General features: G+C 42.0%; 1 protein-coding gene across 1 annotated transcript in view; it reads right to left on the reverse strand.

Annotated features, from left to right (window-relative positions):
* CACNA2D3 (calcium voltage-gated channel auxiliary subunit alpha2delta 3) overlaps window positions 1-13,223 on the reverse strand; it is a 798,772-nt gene that overhangs the window by 582,956 nt on the left and 202,593 nt on the right. The gene's annotated exons all lie outside the window — the stretch shown is intronic.

Below are 13,223 nucleotides of genomic sequence, written 5' to 3' on the forward strand. Positions count from 1 at the left end.
CTTTATGAGCAAAGTGCCTACATCATTTCCAAAAAAAATAATCTAGTACATATGTGGAGCTTGCATATCTCCTGTGAATCCAATTTAAATCCCTAATCTTTGCATCCTAATGGGTTTAAACATTTTCTGACCTAGAGAAAAATGTATTTAACATTTGCTTTCCAAGTTTCAGAGCAAACTATTTTCTAGCCCTAGGGCTATTCTCAAAAGTAAGCCTAACTCCTCTTTTATTTCCAGAAGTCTTCTAGATAAAGTACAGAGTAGTGGCAAAAGTAATTCCCATGCCATAATAATTGAAGATTACACATTATTTAAACCAACAACAGGCAGGTGTGTCTCTCTATATGTGGTGTCTCCGGCTAGACTCATCTCATCCCTGCCCAGCAAGCTCCTATTCCTCCTTCAGCACCCTAATCAAATATCCCCTCTTCTGGGAAACCTTTGCTGAACACTCCAAAGCAGAATAAATGACTCCTTACTCTGGGGGGTCCCAGACCCCTTTCACTGCAAAATTTGACAAACCTGTATTAAGCAGAGAGGTATGCTTCATCTGCATTGTATTATAAACGTCACCCACAGTGCTGACCCTTCCCTCCTTCTATCCCTGGGTACCCTGGGCTTGTCCACAGTTGTATGCTTAGGGCTTAGGTGAGTACCCCTCCCACAGTGGTGCTCCATCAGCATCTGTTGAACAAGTAGGGATACTTCCCATATTTCCCTGGCCCATCCCTCTCCCATTAGGCTGAAATTGAGGATGGCGGACTGTCTTATCTACCTGGCTTTCTCCAACCTCTAGCACAGTCACTGCTCAGTAAATATGAGCTGAATGTATGAGTGAATGAATGAGTGAACAAAAGAAAAGCAAACACTGCCCAGTCCCCTTCAAGCATTCAACACAGTTGTTGAATTAATGGTTCCCTCCTTAGAACTTCCTTATCTGTGTATCCCTCCTGTCACTCCACATTTTCCACCTTGTATTTTACAGGTTTGTAGACACATCTTATCTCCTGGAATGGAAGCCCCCTGACGTCCAGAACTTGCTCAGTTGTTCAGTGCACACAGTGGAGCTTACTGAGCCCAGAAGTCACTCAAATGTCTATTGCCTAAATAGTCAGCAAAGATTACATGGGATTACAGGACATCTGAGGTGGCTGTACTTCACTCAAAGAAGAAGGTCCTTTTTCTGAGCCTCGTCAAAGTTTCAATAACATAAGTTGGTGAGGTGAGTTCAGGTTTCAGAAACACAAGTTTTACTATCCAATACCAGACCACAAACCTCAGTGAGTACTGCCAGCCATTTCATTGTCCCATTTCTCCCCCATCAGACAGAAATGACATAAAATTTGTCTTCAACCTTCTATAGAAAATAAAGGGAAAATGAATGAGATGATGCATATGAAGAAATCTAAGTTTCTCTGACAAGAAGAGTTCAATAGGTTATTAGTCAAATACAATGCTTAGAAAAGCTAAATATGATTATTTACTCAATGCTTATTCACTGATGTCAAAAATGCTACTTTTCATTCACCTCCCTCCTCATTCCACTCCCTCACACTTATTTTTAGTTTAGAACAAATTCAGTCTGTGAATTATGATCTATATTGTAATAAACAGCTGAAGAGAGTCACTGTAATCAAGCAAAAAATAATCAATATTGTTGGGAAATGCAATGGTCTTACTTCAAAAGTCTGAAATTGTTGCATAACTGGCTTTCTTCCATTTGCTATCCTTTTTATTCACAATTTTTTTCAACTGAAGGAGTAACTTGACCTACATATGTTAAGAGGAAAAGAAATCACTTAAGTAGCAGCAAATGAGATACTATTATCACAATTCAATATAAAATTGCCGTCCATCATTTAAACAATTTGATCTGTGGCAAGGACAGGAAATTTCCATAGACATTCTTAAACACTACAAACATTTTTCAAGCTATCAAATTAAGAGGCACAGAAATAATCAGACATTGCCCAAGGTCTTTCTATTATGAAGGGAAAGATTTTTCAGGAAGATAAAATTGTGTGTCCCTATTGTTTTGATATTTAGTCTTAATGAAAACAGAGCCATGTTTCAGACAAAGACTGAGCTACAAAGTGTCAAAAAGGTCTTCACTAATTATTTTTTTTAGGAAGCTAATCAACATAGGGTACATGTAAAGAATGTTAATGTATCCCCTTGACATCTACACATGGGTTGGTTTAAAAGGCATTCTGCAGTGTCTGTCCAGCCCACAATCCCCCTCTCTGAGAACTGCTGAAAACCCAGCTGAGGAGGCCCAGATGCCACTTTGTACTACTCAAGCTTGTCTCAAGAGTGGACATCTGAACAAACTGGGCTCCTCAGATACTCTTCCCTGAGAATTTGGAATTGGAGGTTGAAGACGTTCATCAGCCTCTATGGGACAGTAGAAGTAAGGCATGTGAGCTTGGGAAAGAAGTGGTAGCCGCCATCAACAACAGTACACAGAGACCCAGAGAAAGCCAGGTGCTGACAGGAGAATGGAACAGGAGGTGGAACAGCAGAGGGGAGAGACAAGGGCAGCTGCCTCAGCTCCTACCCACTGCCCGGCCCCAACCCCTCTGTCAGGCTCCATCACACACCTCTGATGCTTCACCATCAAATCCTCGTTTTCACCAGCTCAGTTTCCTGTGGGTTTTGGTGACTTGCAACCAAAAGAAGCTTGAGACAACTTTGTCAACTAACCTTGACTGCTTGGCAGGCCAGTAAGACAACTTATCTATAAACTCTAAAAACAATGACACAGTAATGACCGTCAGGGGCTTCTGAACATTCTGATTTAGAAGGCACTGCAAAAATCCTTGGAAATTCAGGTATAGTATTTTTAGGCTTGGCTTCACAAGAAACTACATGCAAGAGCAACTGACCAGAAAAAGTTGTCAAAGATCTCAGCTACTATTTTAGCCCAGGAGGCCAATGTGGTCATACTCCCCAGGTGGATTCTATTCTTAGCTCTAGAGCAAGAAGCACTGGGCCCCATCTGATGACAGTAAGATTGACAAACTGTGTTCTACACCAGGGCTCCTCACACTATAAATGGTGAAGGGCCAGCTTTTGGTTTATTGGTTTTGTTTTTATTTTGTTGTGTGTGTGTTTTCCAATTCACTGCAGTGTAATACTTGCATAAAACACAAAAGTATAGTATGTTTGATGTCACACCAATGTCATATTGTTATAAATATTTCTCAACACTTGCTCTCAGTTTCTGTTCTTATCTCACTGTGATAATAAACAGTTCCTAAACCACACCAGCCTGTGGTCCACACTTTGAGGAGCTCTGGTCTACAATGCAGCTGTCTTAGTGCTCAATATACATGGCTGTTCAGTTGTCCCCACCCAGGGCTTTGTTGAAGACATTGTGACAGCCCACCTGGTACAAAATGGAGGTTCATCCTGCCTGGAAGGCTGGTAGTAGTCAAATTCCTGCTTTGTAATTACTGGCTTTGTGATTCTGGGCTAGGAATGTAACCTCTCTGAGAATTCCTCCCCAACTGCAAAATGGGGGTGTATGGTAGGCAGAATTCTAAGACTGTTCCCCAAGTGCCTCCATTCTCCGGCAATATACCCTACAAAATCCCTTTCCCTTGAGTGTGGGAAGGGCTTATGAATATGATGGGATAGCCACTCCCTCAATGAAATTACATTATATAAGATGTTTTATAAGTAGAAATGGGAGAGACTGATTCACTGTTGGTTTTGAAGAAGTAAGCTGTCACACTGTGAGAAGGCCACGTGCCTAGGACCTGTGGGTGGCCTAAAGAAGCTGAAAACAACCCGTGGCCAACAGCCAGCAAGAAACAGGGACCTCAGTCTATCCCCTCAGGGGACTGAGTTCTATCAACAACCTAAATGAGCTTGGAATAGAGCCCCAAGCCTCAGATGAGCATGTAGCCCCTGCCAACACTTTGGTTTTAGCCTCGTGAGTCCTGACCAGAGAACTCAGCCCTGCTGTGCCCAGACCTCTGAGCTATAGACAATAATACGAAATGGTGGCTGTTTTGTTATGCAGCAATAGAAAACTAACACAGAGTGCCATACCTACTAATGCTGGGGCTGCTGCAAGGGTAAGAAGTCATTTATGGGAAGTGCTGAGTATGCCGAAATCGTTCAGCTCACAGTAGCTGTTATGCCCACATTGATAATTAGTTCTCATGACTCATATAGGCCTATTTATATGGTGAATAAAGTATATGCATGTACAAACACACATATTCGCACACATAAAATTCTAACAGACTTCATGAGTCTCCCTACAGAGAACAATCTGCCTATGATTTTCAAAAACTGGCTTATATCTCTTGAATGCCTCTCGTGTCTCTCTCTTTTGATAACTGTCATAAGCCTGGGAGGTCAGTAAGGCAACACCACCATTTTCAGTACACCAGAGAAAAACCTGATGCTCAGACTCCACCCAAGGTCACATAGCCAGTTGGCTCATAGCAGAACCAGACCATAAGCCTATCTTTTCAAAGTAATCTATAGTAGTCTCATTTTTAAATGTAAAGATTTCTCTCACTGCAATAAGCTGCCTCCTACAGTTTCAAAAAAGATTTTTACAAACATCATAGATGTTACTGATTATAACATAGGTCTCTGTCCTGCCTAAAATCACAGAGTAAATTGTATTTTCTAGTTTGAAAAAAAAAAAAAAAAAAAAAAAAAAGTAGATAGTCCCATAAGCAAAATCCCAGAAATTGAATTCGGCCTAAAATTCATAATTTTTAGATATTGCCTTTTACAACGAGAATTAAAAACCAGACCAACTGTGTTGGGGATATGAAGATACACAGTACACTGGCCAGACCTGCTCTGTTTGACCTGCACATGACTTCAGAGATCCTAGCCAGGTATGCAATGTTTTCAATCCACTTCACAGGGTCCACATCAACTTCTGCACTTCATTTATGACCCCCCTATTTTATAAGCTGTGGAATTCTTTTCTGGTACTTAACTTTCTATAAAAGCAAATATTCAAATCATGATTTGGGTGAACTTTTTCACTGGCATGTTTCACAGCTAAGAAACATTACATTTTTTTATGTTTTGTGTACAGCTCTCTGAAAATATGGGATTCTGTTAAACACTTGCTACCACAAATAAAGTGACAGATATTAGGAATGCTTATATATTTTCCCTTTCTTCCCCCTAACTTTAGTAGGCTCTCAAAGGCATCAATACCACTGAAATAAAACATTTTCAGATTTTTAGACAGCTGAACAGATGAGACATAAATAAAATAAAACATATACTGGGTGTTGGGCAGCCCAGGCCTTGCACAGACCACATACGTCTGTCCTGTGGGAGTAGTGGAGTTAAATGGCTCCACTCAACCTTTTGGGACAACCACATACTTTATCATCACAAGACTTTACATTACACATGGTGTATAAATATATATGTCCCAAGAAATATGTGTAGAAAGTTGCTCCCCAAGGGAGAGAGGAGACAATGTCTGCCAGTATCAACGGTGTGTGGAGGAAACTGGGCTCAGAGGAACCAGAAACTGCAGCTGGATTCCTAGGGAGGTGTGACATAGCCTGAGGCAGTGCCAAAGGTAATGACTGATAGCTTACATGGCTCAAAATTCAAAGACACAAGGGGCCTCTTGATGCCCCTGAAGGCTGGGTCCCACCATGGGAGCAGTAACAGAGCCTATCAGACATGAAGGGAGGTCTTCAGTTCTCTTGGACCTTCAGAGCTGAAAAGGCAGAGGACAATCCCAGTCTCTGCCACTTGTATTCAACATTCAAGTTAGGGCTAATTCCTAGAGTTTGGTATTTGGGATTTTGAGTCTATAAATATATGTATATATATATACACATATATATGTATATATATATGTGTATATATATGTATATATATATATGGGCCAGATGGTAAGTATTTTTGGCTTTGCAGGCCACATGGTCTCTGCTCAACTCCTCAACTCTGTCGTTACAGTGCAAAGACAACATGTGAGGGAGCAGCAGGCATGGCTGTGTTCCGACACAACCTTACTTATAAAAACAGGTGGTAGACCAGCCAGATTGGGCCCATGGGCTGTCATTTGCAGACTTCTGACCTAGGTCTCAGAAAACATGGCCAGGCCCCTCATAATGTTTGCACTGGCACAGCCTTTGGTTCTCAGGATGGTGTTCCCAAACATGTCCTTCTTCCCACTCCATCCTCCACCTGCCTCCAGATCCTTACCCCAGAGATCTCAGCAGGCCCCTCTCCTGTCAAACCTATGTGCCCCCACTGGCTAGAAAAGCACCCCAAATCTACACCCAGGATACTCTGGTATTAGCCCAGATACCCAGGAGTGAGTTATGCACAGAAGGGTACTACTATCTTCAATACCATTTGTTTGAGAAATGCCCGCTTCAGCTTTGATAAAGTTAAGGAATCCTTTACTGCAGCACTTCTGAGGACCCTACACTAATGGCACCAGGCAGCTATCAAGGAGTAAGAATCATTTCCCAAACACGTCTGACCACAGAACCCTCCATTCCCACAGAGTATCACTTGGAACTTGCGTCCCAGGGGATGTACCTTGGGAAATACTCCGTGATACATTCCTTAGCATGACACAAGTTATCTTTTATAATCTAGCCCAAAGCTATACAGAGTTCCCATTTGGCACTTGCCAGGACCCTTTCAGTGTATCCTCCACCCCACTCCCTTGAGCTGCACATCAGGGTTTTTTTATATTTCTACATTGCAAAACATGCCGAAGCACCCCCGTGCCTGACAAATTCTATACTGCCGGGACCAGCTCAGTGTTTAAGCAGCCTCTCCCATAAAGTTTATCCCCCAGGCCTTTGTGCCCAGAGACTATTTGAAATAATAACTCAATCATCCCATACAGTTTGATTTATTCTAAACCTGGTGCTAAGCAACATAATCCTGGAGGAAGCTAGACTTCCCATTTGAATTCATGACCTTGGATGACGAATTTGAGGACAGACTCTGAATCCTTTCCTGTTAGTTTCTCAAATCTGGTGCAATACATTCCGTTTAATACGAGGTTATTTCTCCCATAATACATATATCATGAAGATACTAAATATACTCCCCTATCTCTCTCTCCACCCCATATTATTTACTGGGGACTCTTCAGACAACATAAAAGGATGACTGAGTGGAAGGATATGGGGGAATGTTTATGGGAGGACACAAAAGAGGGCAGCAGGGAAGGAAATTATCCTAAAGCATATCCCACCAATACCAAGTATAAACCATTAAAATTGATTATCTTACTTGCTTCCCAGATTTTCCCCTCTACCTTTTGACTTTTGATAACTGAACAATGGTCCTCTTACTTGCTTCTGGTTGATACCCAATTTGCCGTGGTGTTGATTCGTAGGCAATTTCACACACTAAGTATCAGGACAGGAATTAATGAACACCAGGGCTGGAGGGAACAGGATCATTTTTCAATAAGGAAACCAAGGGCCAGCAGGGAGGTGCCTCGCCCCAGCAGCTCTCCCATGGATGCCTCACATTTCAGGAGATTGTTCAAGGGCCATGAGGCACCCCCCTCTTATGCTTCCACGGGCCTCTGATTTTAAGTATCCTCAGGCATTATTGTCCTAATTTTAAAGATGATGAAACCAGGGCAAGGAGAAATTGAGTGGCCTGCCCAAGCAACTCACGTGGACACTGAATGTTAATGCCAAAATGTCTCAATCAGTCCTTCTTGCAGCTGTGGCCTCAGAGGGAGAACATTTTTGTCACTTAAATGAAACCACATATTCTTCTTCACAAAGAAATAATTTAATGAATTCTGGCTCAGACATAAATAATACTTTTTTAAAAATCCAATGACAAAAAGACATGATCACTCCTCTCCTTGCAACCTCTTATGTTTCTACAGCATTTTACTTTTTTAAAAATAAATTTTACTTTTTAGAGAAGCTTTAGGTTTGTAGAAAAATTGAGGGGAAGGTACAGGGAACTCGCATCTACAACCTCAACCCCCACCCCCTGCCCAATTTCCCCTATTATTAACAGCTTGCATTAGTATGGTACATATGTTACAACTAATAGGCCAACACATTATTATTAACTAAAGTTCATAGTTTACATTAGGGTTCATTCTTTGTGTTGTACATTTTATGGGTTTGGACAAATACGTAATGACATACATCTACCATATAGTATCATACGGAATAGTTTCACCACTCAAAAAATTCCCTGTACTCCATCTATTCATCCCTCCCTCTCTCCAAAGCCCTAGTAACAAATGATCATTTTAATGTCTCTATAGTTTTGATTTTTCCGGAATGTCATATAGCTGGAATCATGCAATATATAGCCTTTTCACATTGGCTTCTTTCACTTCGCATACATAGCTTGACAGCTCATTTTTTATCACTAAATAATATTCCATTGTATGGATGTACCACAGTTTATCCATTCTCCTACTGAAGAATCTTCATTGCTTCCAAGTTTGGGCAGTTATGAAGAAAGATGCTATAAATAGTTATGTGCAGGTTTTTGTGTAGACGTAAGCTTTAAGTCATTTGATTAAATACCAAGGAGCGTAATTTCTGGATTGTATGTAGAGAAGATGCTTAGGTAACGGAGGAGGCAACTGTGGTCGTCTTTCATGGTGAGCCCTCAATCATGGCAGCCCACAAGGAGGGGGTCCTACATACATCTCTAGGATGACAAAACAAAGGGCCTAAACTTTCTGCAACTGTGTTTTTGGAAAGTTGCCAGGAAAAATTTGGTCTGCCAGAAAACCCAGGGAGAAAAGTGACACAAAAGCTAAAATAAGGAAGTGCTGGTGGAGATTTCTGAATCAAGAGTGTATATCATCCCTGAAAGTGTTCTGACTAACACTAACACTGCCGGAATGCAATTTTAAAAAATTAATTCCACTGTTAAAGACTTTTTAGATTCATATGGTCCACTTTCAATAAACAGCACCAACAAAAATTGTTCAATATTTTTGGGAGGATACTCATTGACATTTAGTACTGAATACTCCTTATATTTTAAAGCTACCATCCCATCCACACCTTATCCTTTAACACTACTCACAGACTCTGCTGTGCTGGTAGCATCTCTGAGCCAGCCCACATTATTTACAAAGGGTTTCACAGGGACAGGAACGCACTGCCTAAGAGTGGCTGCCAAGGAATAACTCACCACGCTGTGTCAAAGTTAGACCTCAGTGCCAATAAAGATTTATTAGGTTCAAAAAACTGAATCAGCAGCATCTTTGCAGTGACCTTAGCATTCATGTTGGCACAGAGTTCTGGAAGTTCTCAGCAAAGAGAAAAAGTGACACTAAAAGACAGTTTTTCATTCTTATACAATGCAACAAAGGTAGGGAACAGCAGCCTTAACACAGATGACCAAAAAAGAAAATGAAAATTATTTTAGGAAACACCATTAGCTCAGCTCAGCTTTCTTCTATGAGCTCTCTCTCTGGGGACAACTAACCTACATTGCGTTGATCCTAACCTTGGAACGAGCTGTCCAGATTTCATTCTGGGACCTGCCCTCCAGATCTGGACGTTGGGGGATTGTCATCACAGAGCACATCAGAAGGGACCTCGGCAATTTGTAATGAAATCATACCAGGATGATCCAGCCAGCCCTTGTGGACCTCCAAATATCCTACTGATCAAGAGCTAAGCAATTCCACAGTCACTGGCCCCAGCCTTCAGACCAGTCAATAGGAGCAGAGCAGTGAAGAGTTTGGTTATATGTATACTTGTAAAATGGAGTTTCCAGTCTAACCAGCGTGAATGAGGTAAAAAAAGATACATAGGCCAACTGGGCTCTTTTCCCCTTTCCTCCACCTGCAGACTCCTCTCAGTAACAATGATTTAATATACCACCTATATGCCAATCCTCCCAAGCCTCCATGACCAGCCCAGACTTCTGCACTGGCTTAATCCTCATAGAGCCAATGGCATCTTTTACTTCTCCACTTACATGTCTAATATATATCTCAAACTTGGGTGGCCAGAGCAGAACAGAGGATGTAAAGCAAAGACTAGGAGTTATCATTTGTTTCTCTCCTTCCCTCAACCTTCCCACACACACCCCCCCAGGGCCAATCTATGAGCAATTTCCAATGACTCCAACTTAAAATGTACCCTGACTGTACCTCTCTCCATCTCTACTGATACTACCCCATTCCCAGAACTCTTCATTGATGAACGTAGACATAAGTTTTCAACCCATTAAAAACTGATAAATGTAGGCACCCCCTAGCTAGCCTAGTTTCCATTCTCACCCCCTGCAGACTAGTCTCCCCACAGCAGCTGGAGTAACCGGAATGTAAATCAGATCATATCTCTTACTGCTTGAAACCTTTCAATGGCCTCCATTTGTACTTCAAGTAAAATCCATCCTCCTAGCCCTGGCCTGCAAAGCTGTTTATAACCCAAGCTTTGCCCATCTGCTCAACCTCATCCTTCATATTGATCCCAGTGTCTCATTGTCACATCTGCAGAGACTGTCCCTGATCCCCAGTCTAAGGAGACCACCACCCAATCACTCTCTTATAATACTGTTATTTTCATTCTCTGAAGCATCCTTATTATTTTTCGTACACGTGCATGCATGCACACACACACACCTATAAAGTTTGTTTACAACAGTATCTCCACTGTCCAGAAGTATACGCAGGTCAGAGAATGTCCTCAATAAATATTGTTGAAGAAATGGAAACTGATAAGCCATCACTCAGTAAGTCCAACAGAGTCATTTTCCTCTCTGCTTTTGCAAATGATTTTTGTTTGTGTTATTGCTGAGTAAAAGATAAAGTAATTGGCTTACATTTGTGGACCATGTTGTACAAAAGATATGTATCATTAAACAATGGAATCCCACTCAAGCTCAGGGAGAGGCATGTGAGAACCCAGTAGCCCGAGAACAAAGGTCTTAGATCTCACACTCTAGCCACTGAGGAGAATGACAAGTGGAATTAAATGTAATATTTAAATACTTTTGGCCATTTTTTTTTCCTTTTGGCTGATTTTGCATGAGTTAAATTGGCTTTGTTGAGCAGTAAAAGCACTGACTGACGGAAACCCTAAATGCACAATAAAGAGACTCGAAGACACTCAGGAGGGGCCCATGGATAGAAACCCCTGGAACCCCATTAAACTTGCAGCTCACCACAGCACTGTTTGTCATGTTTTATTATACTTGCATTTTTTTTCTTTTTTGGTTTTAGGCCTTAAAAATATCCTTCATAGTTTATAAGCTTTAAAGTAATGGGAACACTAGTCATTGTTGACTTTTGCCTATGCCTTAAATTCAATTTAAAGAGATATCATCAGGGGAAGTAAAAGGTCCTGTGCTGTACTTAAAACAACAGTAAACTGGATCATGTCTCCTTAATTCCCTGTGTTAGTGTGTTTGTGGCCAATAATTCTAAAAGGAAAAATTCCTCTATTTCCACGATCCAATCCAAAGCAAACACTGCATAGCACATATGAGTAGGTGTTGAGGGGCTGGAAGGCTGAGATTTACTTGCAACGATGAAAAGATCCTGAATGTGTGTAGCTTGGCTAAAGAGACATGATAACTGCCCTTAAGTATTTGACAGAGTAAACACCAAAGGGGAAAGAAAATAATGGCCTAAGCTAGACAAAGAAGGCAATTAGGGGTAATGGGAAACTTGGACCAACATGATAAAAATCACCCTGGCAGGAAGACTTCTAGATGGAAGAATAGTTCTCCTTATTCAAGGATGGAGCACTACCTGGAGGAGCCTTTTCTGGGGCTCCCCCACCTCACCTGGAGTAAGGCTAGTTGGCCTGACTTTTCTACCAGGACAAGATGGCAAAAAGCCCAAGTCTGCAGGGAGGCAGCTTGGCCAATAGCTCCAGAATCTCATCACCCCACTCCACTGCCCTCCCTGAAGCCTGCCAGGGAGAGGGGAGCATTTCCAAGGGGTCATTTCAGGTTCCGGAGCTGAGGCTGGCGTCTTCAGACATCACTCTGGTCTACTGCAATGCTGGGGGAGACAGTGTGCTAGGTTACTCACCAAAATGCTCTGCCACTTACATCACCTTTCTTTGTTAGAGCTGTGGTTCCCAATCTTAGCTGATAATCAAAAACAACTGGGAAGTGGGGGCAGGGTGGTGGCTTTATAAAACACCATTCCTGAACCTCCACACACCCACACCTGCTGAACCAGGGCCACACCACTGGTAGGGGCAGAGGCAGGAGTCAAACCTACATCAGCCTGGCTCCAAAACTCTGCATTCAGCTGCTGGTCACTGGCCAGGAAGGGACAGCTACCTTGCCTAACAACTTCAAATTTCCATCTCTGAGTTTCTTTCAGAGCTTCACAGAAATTCTGCTGCCCTCACTGTCCTGCTGTTTCTGGCTGGCCTTGAGGAAGCAGCTATATCAGTAAGTTAACCACATGACTTAAATGAGGTGACTAGAAAACCACCAGATTTATTGGCCAGAACTTTATTAGGATTTACTACCACAGCTGTATTCCAAACTTCTGGAACTGGCTGTTTCTAACGTTTATGGATATCTTTGAGTAAAGTACCATGCCTTCCCTCCCACTCACATTTGAAAGTGACATATTCGGGAGACACATGGTAATTTCTGGAATAACCCCAAATTGCTGGAGCTGTGTGCCATCCCATCCAGGGTGGCCTCTACTATTGCCCCAGGGACAAGGACATGCCTGATCTGGTTGGGAGGAACCTTTAAAAACCTTAGTAGTCACCAATTTGTTTGTTTGTGACCTTTCTGCATGTTGGCTTATGTGTTGGTGACGCCATGAGTTACAGTCGACATTCCCCGGGTTTATGTCTGTGATTGACACAGACCAATTTGTTCAGATTCAAATCACTTTAACAAGTATTGACTGAATATCTTGTAGAAGTAATAGTAATACTAATACTAGGAGTAATCATACAACCAACAATACCACATCACTGTCTTTAATTGTACTGGACCCTGGACTCTATCCTCACAACCATCCTATTAGGTAGGTGATACTATCACTTCCATCTTGCAAATGGCTCAATAGCGGCTCATGGAAATGAAATAGCTTGCAGAATGAGGGGCAAAGAGGCAGAAGCAGAACCAGAAATCAGGTGTCTCTGCTATGCTCTAACCCCTGTGCTGTATGACCTTCCACTATACCAAGTGCAAGGGCATTACGAGAATAAAGGAGAATGCCCTGGGCTCACAAAGGGCCTGTCCTCAACTGGGGAAATAAAAACAGCACA

The sequence above is a fragment of the Physeter macrocephalus genome, chromosome 18 (genome assembly GCF_002837175.3).
Source record: "Physeter macrocephalus isolate SW-GA chromosome 18, ASM283717v5, whole genome shotgun sequence".
Classification (NCBI taxonomy): domain Eukaryota; kingdom Metazoa; phylum Chordata; class Mammalia; order Artiodactyla; family Physeteridae; genus Physeter; species Physeter macrocephalus.